Consider the following 10,884-nt stretch of genomic DNA (forward strand, 5'->3'; position numbering starts at 1 on the left):
GTTCTAATGTTCATGAAGTTGATAAATCTGAAGGAAAGGAAGGCCATTGGAATCTGACTTGAAAATGACGATGGTGCAAATGGCCTCACCGAGGATTGGGTGAAAGTGGAAAGAGAACGTCGACTACATGATAAGAGGAAGACAAGATTTTCATCGGCAACAACACAACCCACGATGGATGGTGAAAGGAGGACAATATGCAACTACAAACTACCACCTAAAGAAGAGATCTTGAAGAGGGAAGGTTTGATGGTACTCGACATAGAGGCCTTCATAAACGAGGCATATGAGAATTTAAAGGTGCAAGTCGAGGCCAAAGAGAATCTTATAATGGAACCAAAACCGATTAAAATGGTTGTTAGGGAAGAAGAGACCTCCCAACAAAACATAGCCTCAATAGGCTTACTCAAAACATATTTACAAACATGTCTTCTCTTCCGGTTCTCACTGGGTCCACCTGATCCGGTTTCTGGATCTCTTCCAGTTCTCACCGGGTCCTCTTCATTCATCACCGGATCCCATCCGGAGAGACTGATTTCCCAAAAATCTCCCCCTTCACTCCGGCATGGGATGTCTCGCCAACCCAATCCGCTTTCGGCACGCGTCCAGCTTGTCGGTCATCAACACCTTGGTCAACATTTCCAACCTGTTCTCCTCTGTGTGGATCTTTGTCAACACGAACTCTTGATCTTCTACTCTCTCCCAGATCCAGTGGTACCTTCGTTGGATATGCTTCGTCCGGGAATGGTAGACCGCGTTCTTTGCAAGGTGAATGGCACTTTGACTGTCGCAGTAGAGCCAATATTCCTCTTGTTGGATTCCTAGCTCTCCAATGAAGTCCTTCATCCAAATTATCTCCTTGCCGGCTTCTACTGTTGCCATGTACTTTGCCTCCATGGTTGAGAACGCAACTGTCTTCTGTAGCCTCAACTGCCATGAAATAGCTCGCAGTAGAGCCAATATTCCTCCTGTTGGATTCCTAGCTCTCCGATGAAGTCCTTCATCCAGATTATCTCCTTGCCGGCTTCTATTGCTACCATGTACTTCGCCTCCGTGGTTGACAACGCAACCGTTGTCGTGCCTTTCGGCTCCGGATCGTTGCGTGAGTCGGGTGGGAACCACCGAGGTTTTTGACTAGGAGGAAGAGGAATACAACTTAAGGCTAGTTATGAATAGTGGAAAGAGAAGTAAGATAACAATCTCGTGAATCCCACGAGTTTAGTGTATTTAAAACAATATTTAGATTATAAGAGTAATTTAGATGGCAAAATTCGTGAATCCCACAAATATATTAGATTGATCAATCCTTGTATATTAATCAACAACCTTATACATATTTCTCTCCTCCTTATATAAAGATGGAAGAGGCTAAGCATGGCTTCATGCTTTTTCACCAAAAGTGTCCATGCACACTAAATGTGCATGTGATGCTTTGTCATTTCCTAAGTATAGGGCTCATGCACGCTAGATGTGCATGAGTCACTTTCAATGTCACGTGTAAATAAAATATTCACACCCTAAAGGATACATGATTTTTACCTTTTAATAAAGGTATGTGTAAATAAAGGTCTTATACGTATTAAATCTATATGTATAACACTAAAGATAAGTTATTGCAATGGTAAAGTTGAAGTTTATCTACATGGAGGTGTAGGGTTTGAATCTTGCCCTATGCACGTGATAAATATTTTGATATATTATTTATTTATTTATATGTATCTAAAATTGGATATATTATTTTATGGTTTTCACGTAGTGTGTGGAATACACTACGACACTCGCCCCCTCCGAACCCGCACATCCTCCGGTATGTGCCGAAGTTCTCGATTCCTCATATCCGTCTTCACCCAAAGCTTCCTCCGATTCTCCCCTTATGTCAACTATGAGTTGTAATTCACTTTCTTCGCTTCCCGCATCACCGTGGTCTTCGTCCGATTGCTCCTCTTTGTCGGCCTTGGCTTGGATCACATAGGGTTTGTCGTCGGTCCGCTTCTTAAAAATCTTCACCTGCTTCCCGGCTATAGGCAGTCGTAGTATTGTTCCATCCAACTCGGACAGTCGGTACGTTCCGTTGTCGAAGACCTTCCGAACCTCGTATGGCCCGGACCACCTTTTCGCGAATTTCCGCATCGTTGTATGTTGATGGTCCAAACTACTGTCATATTGACTCACATATTTCCTCCATAGCTTGAATCACACCGATCTTTGTTGGTGACGGTCTTCGGCCGTAGGGCCCACATAGATGTCCGACCACCAATATTTCTTCTTGCCCGAATGCCGATTTCTCCCCGGAAAGTGTTAGGTGCACATCTTCTAGCTTTCGCAACACTTTCTCGCAATCATGAATATGGTCGATCATGAACTTTCGGCATCCCCGATCATCCATAGTCTCATCTTTTTCTTCTACCACGCATCCTTCCATCGGAATGTCATCGAGGAACAACATCGTTATCTCCGGAATGCAGTCTCGAAGCACCTTGTTCATCGCGTTCATCATATGAGCAACCGAGTTTGTCGCTCCTTGTGGTAGTGTGCACATTCAGACTAATCCTATCGGTGTTCGCATGGTTGTGATGTCTCGGCTCTCCACGGTTAGTTGGAATTGGTCATACCCCGAGTATAGGTCTCCGATGGAGTATATTGCACGACCGGCAAAAGCTTCCGCAAATTCGTCCACTATCGGACCGACTCCCGAGTTCCGGATCGTGACCTTATTCACCGGTTGCAAGTCTTGGATAAATCAGAGTGACCCATTCTTCTTCGGAACCGTAAACCATCGATTTGAGTACGGAGTAGTTGATGGCTCTAGAATCCCCATCGCCACCTTCTCCTTGAGCAAGTCAATTACTTTCGGAATATGCGCTCGTGGCACCGGAATCGGCTTCAGGTTCCACGGTACATGGTCAATCGTGAAGATCACCATCGGCTCCACTATTCTCGGATCGACGCACCCTATCTCCCTTGATGTAAATGCAAACGCTTTGCCGTGTTGCTCCAACATCTCGCGAAACCGTTCTTCTTCTTTTTGTAATAGGAACCCACCTCCACCGATCCGAAGTTTCTTCCGGGTCTCATTCGTGAAGGCATGTCCAATATCCAAGGACTTCCGAAGTGTCGGATCTTTCGAGACTTCTTTCCTCTTTTGTTCGCTATCGGCGGGTAGTGGTCCCGCAGCCGGTTTCATCTTCTTCTCCACGGTCTTGTATTTCGTACTTACCATTGCTTCTTCTTTGCAGAGCGTATCCGGCTCCATTTTCGCAATGATCTCGTACATTTCGACCGATTCCACCGAGACTACCTGGTTCCCTTGGCTTTTATCTTCCGCAAGCTCTTCAAGTCGTTGTAGCGTGCTCCCATAGAACACTTCTTCGACTATCCCCACGATTTCTTCATCTTCTTTTATTATTGATGCCGACCGCAACTTATCCTCCACTTGTTGGTATCCTTTCTTCAATCCTCCGGTTACGGTCGTGTACGTAGATGCCCCATCCGGACCGATTCGTACATGTTTTGCTCCGAGAGTTTCCTTCCTGTGTGGGGTATCAGGGCTTCTCGGACTATCACTTCCCCACTCTGCAACAGTCCGCTTTAAAAATCCATTCTCACTTGGGACAAGAGTTCCCTCTTGTTCCTTTCGTGATTTGCCGGCACCGTTAGGAATTGGATGGATTTCCCACCGTTTTGGCTCCGAATTCGCGCAAAAGCCGCACCGCTATCGAGCACCTTCGTCTCCATCCGTGATGCCGTGATAAAGGGCTGGCCGAGGATGACGGAATGTGAAACCTCATCTTGCACGAAGAAATTTTGGTCGATCTCGACATCCCCGATCTTCACCGTCACATCCGGACAAGCCGCAAATAGAACTTCCGTTGCTTTGGTGGCCGCTCGAATCTTCCATCCATGGTTGGTGTTAATAGGCCACTTCCCCTTCCGGTAGAACTCCTTGGACATCAAGTTGATGTCTGATCCGTGATCAATCAATGTTAGCACGGGTTCTTTGATGTTGCCGATTCGGACCGGAGTCTCCGTAGTCGCGCGTGCCCAATGTGGCCTTGTATAGTGGGAGTTCGGAATTTCGTCCTCCACTTCGGTGTCGTTCATTAAAATGGTGTTCGCATTCACCCTTGGAGCATTTTCCTCCGTACTTTGTCTTTTTCACTTCACGAGATCCACGAGAAGATCGTGGAACTCCTTCTTTGCTATTCCGAGTAGCTCCCGAAGCGAGAAATCTACCCGGCTATCCAAGATTCTTTCCTCGAACACTCTTTTCAAGTCGGTTTGCTATTCTATGTCTGAGGCGAGCTTGAATGCCGGAGTCGCCTTTTCTTTTCCCTTACCTCCGAAGTTCCAGCTTTCCGGTATCTTCGATGGCCCGGCCGCATCCTCCGTGCGTCGTCGTTTCTCGTCCACATACACCTTATGCAATTTACACAGGGCGTATACGCTATTCTTGTCGACAGGGCACTCCCATCCCGTAGCTTCCCGGACGCCTTCCGCGGTGCTTCGGATCTCGTTGGAGTCGGTTTTCTCGGTGTTTTCTAGAACTTCCGGCCAAAAAGACGTATTTGCTCTCGATGACTCCCCGACACATATTCCCGCGGTTGTCGCATAGTTGCTTCTTGCCGCCAATTCCTCCTCGAGCACCTTCTTCATGCCGCCTTTCCGGAAGTTCGGTCGGAGTGGCTTCCGAGAGTCCATCGAATGAATCCGGTTTCCCTCGTAGTAGATGAGATCCCGCCGTAGCGCCTCCTTATGCTCGTCGCAATCCCTCCGATCGTGTTCGGCGCTATCGCACCATATGCACCGTCGGTCCGTATACTTGGAGCTTGTGGGGCGGTCATCCAACTTCTTCACCATCGCGATCTTCAGATTCTCCATCTCCTTCAATAGTTGCTCCACCGTAGATGCATCAATCCCCTTCTTGGTTGTAGTCTCCCGAGCCCTCGGTTGATGGTCTTCCAATCCGGTTATCGGTTTCGGAATCGGTTCCGAAACCCTCTTTTCCTCGTTGGCAAGCCATTGCCCCCTCTTCTTGTATCGCATGACGATATCCCGCATGCTTTCCCATGTTTCGGTGAGGCCACTCTCCGTGGTCATGTCCTCCAAGAGCACTCCGAGATCTTTCCGGTCTCGGACGTCCACGGCTCGCAAGAACATGATCACCTTGTCCGGTACGAGGATAGCTTGATCTCTCGCGGACAACCTCCCGAACCGGCTTTCGAATGCTGAAAACACATCAACGATCTTCAATCCCTTGTCCGGCGTCTCCACCCAATCTTCGAATCCCCTTCGCGTTGCCTTGGAGGAATTCTCGATGGCGAACGTCCTCTTTAGCTCTTCTTCAAACGCCTCCCATGTCGGATTTTGTTGTCGTAGCCCATGGATGCTTGCTTGAACCCGTCGGTCGCCACCCGGTTGAAGGACATCACTTGCAGTCCTTCCGATATTCCGCACCGTAGCATCTCCGCCTTGTAGTCCCGAAGATACCGCGCCACGTCTTTCCCGTTGAATTGCCCGTTTTGTTGCACAAGCCGCTCCACTGATGCCACTATCTCCGACATCGCGCGTTGTTCTTGTAGCATGCGCTCGAACATCATCATCATGTTGCTAGCCTCCGGTTGATTTTCCATCTCCTTGCCACCTGGTCTTCACGTCGGGTTCACCAACTGTGTCGTGCCTTTCGGCTCCGGATCGTTGCGTGAGTCGGGTGGGAACCGCCGAGGTTTTTGACTAGGAGGAAGAGGAATACAACTTAAGGCTAGTTATGAATAGTGGAAAGAGAAGTAAGATAGCAATCTCGTGAATCCCACGAGTTTAGTGTATTTAAAACAATATTTAGATTATAAAAGTAATTTAGATGGCAAAATTCGTGAATCCCACAAATATATTAGATTGATCAATCCTTGTATATTAATCAACAACCTTATACATATTTCTCTCCTCCTTATATAAAGATGGAAGAGGCTAAGCATGGCTTCATGCTTTTTCACCAAAAGTGTCCATGCACACTAAATGTGCATGTGATGATTTGTCATTTCCTAAGTATAGGGCTCATGCACGCTAGATGTGCATGAGTCACTTTCAATGTCACGTGTAAATAAAATATTCACACCCTAAAGAATACATGATTTTTACCTTTTAATAAAGGTATGTGTAAATAAACTTGGTCTTATACGTATTAAATCTATATGTATAACATTAAAGATAAGGTATTACAATGGTAAAGTTGAAGTTTATCTATGTGGAGGTGCAGGGTTCAAATCCTGCCCTATGCACGTGATAAATATTTTGATATATTTTTTTATTTATTTATATGTATCTAAAATCGGATATATTATTTTATGGTTTTCACGTAGTGTGTGGAATACACTACGACACCGTCTTCTGCAACCTCGACTGCCATGAAACAGCTCCCCCTGCATAAGTCATGACATACCCGAATGTACACCGGTTGGTATCCGCATTAGCCGACATATCCGAATCCGTGAATCTGTCAAGTTGGGGATTACTGGAGCTGAACCGGAGGCACATACTCGAGGTGCCTTTCAGATACCGGAGTATCCACTTGACCGCGTTCCAATGCTCTCTTCCGGGATTGCTCATGAATTGGTTTACCACTCCGACTACATATCCGATATCCGGCCGGGTACATACCATCGCGTACATCAAGCTTCCGACGGTAGAGACATATGGTATCTTTATCATATCCGTTTTCTCCAGCTTTGTCCTCGGACTTTGTTTTCCGGATAGCTTGCAGTTTGCCGGAAGTGTCGATCCGACCGGTTTCGCCTCCAACATGTTGAACCGTTGAAGCACATTTGTCACGTACTTCTCCTGTGACAACCACAATAACTTCTTCGACCGGTCTCGGATGATGTGCATTCGCAATATCTGTCTTGTCGGACCCAAGTCTTTCATTGAGAAGGTCTGGTTTAGAGCCTTCTTCAGCATCCGAATCTTGACTTGGCCTCATTTGACGATCAACATATCATCCACATATAGGAGAAGTATCTGGAAATCTCCTTCATCGAATTTCTTCACAAACACGCAGTGATTGACCTACCCTTGGTCGGTCATGAAGGAGTTGAACTTCCGGTACCATAGCCAGGGGGCTTGCTTCAATCCGTATAAGCTCTTCTTCAGCCAACACACCAGGTGCTCCTTCCCTTTCCTCTCAAATCCTTCTGGTTGATGCATGTAGATCTCTTCTTTGAGGTTGCCATGTAGGAATGCCGTCTTGACATCCAGTTGCTCTACCTCGAGGTCCATGCTTGCCGCTATGCTCAGCATCGTCCGGATGGAATTCATCTTTACTATTGGGGCAAAGATTTCATCGAAGTCCACTCCCTTCTTCTGCTAGAAACCCTTCACTACAATTCGGGGTTTGTATCTTGGTTGGTTTCCGACATCTCCCGGTTTCAGCTTGTACACCCACTTGTTCCGGAGTACCCTCTTTCGTTTCGGCAATTCCGCCAGTTCGTATGTGTGGTTCTCATGCAGGGAATCCATCTTGTCCTGCATGGCACTCAACCACTTGCGGCTGTGGGTGTCTCTCTTTGCTTTTTCGAAGCTTTCCGGCTCCCCCTCATCGGTTAGCAACACATTCTCTGCATCCGGAAATCTCTGGGGGGCTCTTCTGTCTCGGAGAGGATATCTCTGTCCCTAATTTCTAACCACCGGTTCCTCCATTTGTTCCTCATCCGAATCTGATTCGGGATCTTGTCCGGTTCCAGTGTCTTCTTCTTCTTCTTCTTCGGTCAGTTCGGTTACTTGTCCATATCCAGTCGGTTCGTCAAGTGTCATCCGATTGCTGGCTAACATCCGGTTCTCAACCGGGTAAGTCCTTGTGTCCTCTAGCTGGTTTTCATTGGATGATTCGGAACTCATCATCTTCTTCTCCAACTCCCAGTTGGCAAGGGTCTTATCTTCCATGAAGACTATGTCCCAACTACCGGAACACGTTTTTGTCGACCAGATCTCACACCCGGTAACCAAACTCATCATCGCCGTATTCAAGGAATATGCATGCCCTGGACTTTGGATCCAGCTTTGCTCTCTTGTCCTTTGCAACATGCACATATGCGAGACACCCGAACACCTTCAGATGCCGGTAAGACATGTCCTCACCGGTCCATACTCTTTGCGATGTGTCTCCGTCCAAGGGTACTGAGGGTGATCTGTTTATCACGTAAGTCGCCATTGTCAGCGCCTCAACCCAAACATTTTGGGTAACTTGGCATGTGCTAGCATGCTGCAGACTCTCTCCATTATGGTCTGGTTCATCATTTCGGCTAGCCTGTTTAGTTTCGGCGTCTTCGGCACGGTAAATTCGAGCCGGATTCCCGTCGACCGCCAATACTCCTCGAATTGCCCCCCGTATTCTCCTCCGTTGTCTGCTCGAACCGCCTTCAGCTTCCGGCCAGTTTCTCTTTCCACTCTCGCATGGAGATCCTTGAAGACGGATAGCACATGATCCTTCGTCTTCAACGGTCAGACCCACAACCTTTGGCTTTGGTCATCTATGAATGTCACGAAGTACTGTGATCCGGCATGTGACTTCGTGTCCACTCGACACACATCGGTATGCACCAGCTCCTGCGGTGCATTCAGTCTAATTGATGGTCTTGACCGGAAGGAGGTTCGGTTTTGTTTGCTGGCCAAGTGTTTTCTCACAAGTTGCCGACGTGCCTCTGCTGAATGCGATCCACCAATGACAAAATAATTATATTGATCATGCTTTCTAATATCAAAATCTTCAATGGTTTCACATTCTTCAGGATCTACCATAACAATAAAAGGCACCACAGTGGCATGAGGATTAATTTTCATTTTTTTCTTGAGATTTTGAACATGCATGCGGTGTGGCTCTCTAATCTCAAGTGGTCATCGACCTGTTTTTTCATCAATAGGGGGCCGATAGATGTGTGTTATAGGCAAATTAAACACTTGCCCTTTCCTGACCAGTTTCCGTTGCATTAACTCTCTCCTTATCTTATTCTGCTCGGATGACAAAACACCTGAGGCCAGCTCAGCTCCTGGCGTCCCCTTATTATCCTCCTCTTCGTTTTCACTTGTTGAATCCGTGTCCGACATTTTGGTTGTCTTCTTCTTTGGTGGTCTTGACTGGACTTTGGATACCCTTTTTGTGGCCTTCAATGGGGAGGGCACTTCATCTCTTAGAGTTACATGGCCTTGTATATAAGGCCTCAAGGTAACAATAAGGTTTTGTGAGATTTCAAGATCTTTTTTGAACGCTTCTGGCCCACAAGATTCCTTTACTAAAAGGTCTTCTGAAAGGAACACTTTACGTACCTCCTTGGAGCACTCTATCATTACCAGTATGTTGGCCAAATCTGCATCTTCGTAGTCAAATCGTAGAATATGGCCATACATAAATGGGGTTTCCTTTCCAAGCTGCCCCTCCCCCTTCTTCTTTGTTGTATACAATACGACTTTTTTCTTTGAGTCGACATATTGCATACACCATTCCTTGTCCGTTAGATCTCGGTCAGGAAGGTCTTCACCTCCAGTAGCGGCGACAAGTTTCTTTTGGCTAACATCAATATGTGGCTGAGATTTTGTCTCTTCGTTGAAGAAAAGCTTTTTTCCTCTCTTCATGGTCTCAGGAGCTACCTTGGTCTGGGCTTCGATTGGAGAACCCTGTATGCGAAGCTTTATTTTCTTCACGGGTCGGTCCGACAGGTTCTCAAACGACCTATTTAAGAAAGTATATGCAAAAACATAAGTTAGGTGGTCACGTAGATTAAGGTTGTATATTAAAATATAAATATTAAGATGAATAACAGTTCTCACTAGCATTCCTATATTCAAAAATCTATTCTAGGCAGGGCTATTCAACCTAGAAAATATGTATCGTAATAGGTAAACAGGGTTATATATTCTTTTAAAGAGTAGGTATGACTTATATAGATTCCAAACCTATATTGAGGAGAATTTGCTATCGTAAAGGCAATTTGTGGATCATTTTCTACTATTTTAAGCTAAAGTAGGTCATAAAACACCTATAATTAGGGCATGTTTTTTTTTTAAAGTAACGAAAGTCAACATAAAAAAGACTGATTTTGACAGACAATTTGATATCTTTTCCACACAATAATTAATTGTTACCCCAAAAACACAATTTTCTCTCTCAGAGCCTTCTTTTATACAGGAACTCGATACGGCGTATCGAGTTCCTGTTTAAATCCTAAACTTTAAACGGGAACTCGATACGCCGGATCGAGTTCCTCTGCTTTCTTTGCTTTTTAAACAGGAACTCGATACGGCGTATCGAGTTCGTGTTTTATCGAGTTCCTATTTAAAACCTACACTTTAAACACGAACTCGATACGCCGTATCGAGTTCGTGTTTAAAGTGTAGGTTTTAAACAGGAACTCAATACGCTGTATCGAGTTCTCGTTTAAAAAGCAAAAACAAATTATGAACTCGATACGCCGTATCGAGTTCCTGTATAAAGTTTGTATTGTATACAGGAACTCGATACGGCGTATCGAGTTCTTGAGCGACGAAACATATTTACAAAAATGTCCACAGTGTCAGAGGCCTAGCTGGAGTCCTCGTGCTCGATTCTCTTTGAAGACATGGTTGATCGTGTAGCAGTGGAGGCGGAGATCGCGCTTTGGTGCTTTGTGCTCTGTGTGCTTTGTGTGCTCTGTACGCTCTGTACGCTCTTGTGAGTGAAATATGACGAGGTCTTCCTATTTATAGGGATTGACCACATTGGTTAAAGTAACCATAGTCACCTTAACCAAGGTTGGTAAGTTTGAGGATAGTTAGTTGGTAACCACAGTCACATTAACTAGAGTAACTTATGATTGCATTAATGATTACAAAGTCAAACTAACATATTGATCAATCTTTTAT

The sequence above is a fragment of the Azolla caroliniana genome, unplaced genomic scaffold, assembly GCF_043228905.1.
Source record: "Azolla caroliniana isolate FFs.n. ecotype wild unplaced genomic scaffold, voAzoCaro1.0.p SCAF_11, whole genome shotgun sequence".
NCBI classification, from domain to species: Eukaryota; Viridiplantae; Streptophyta; class Polypodiopsida; order Salviniales; family Salviniaceae; genus Azolla; species Azolla caroliniana.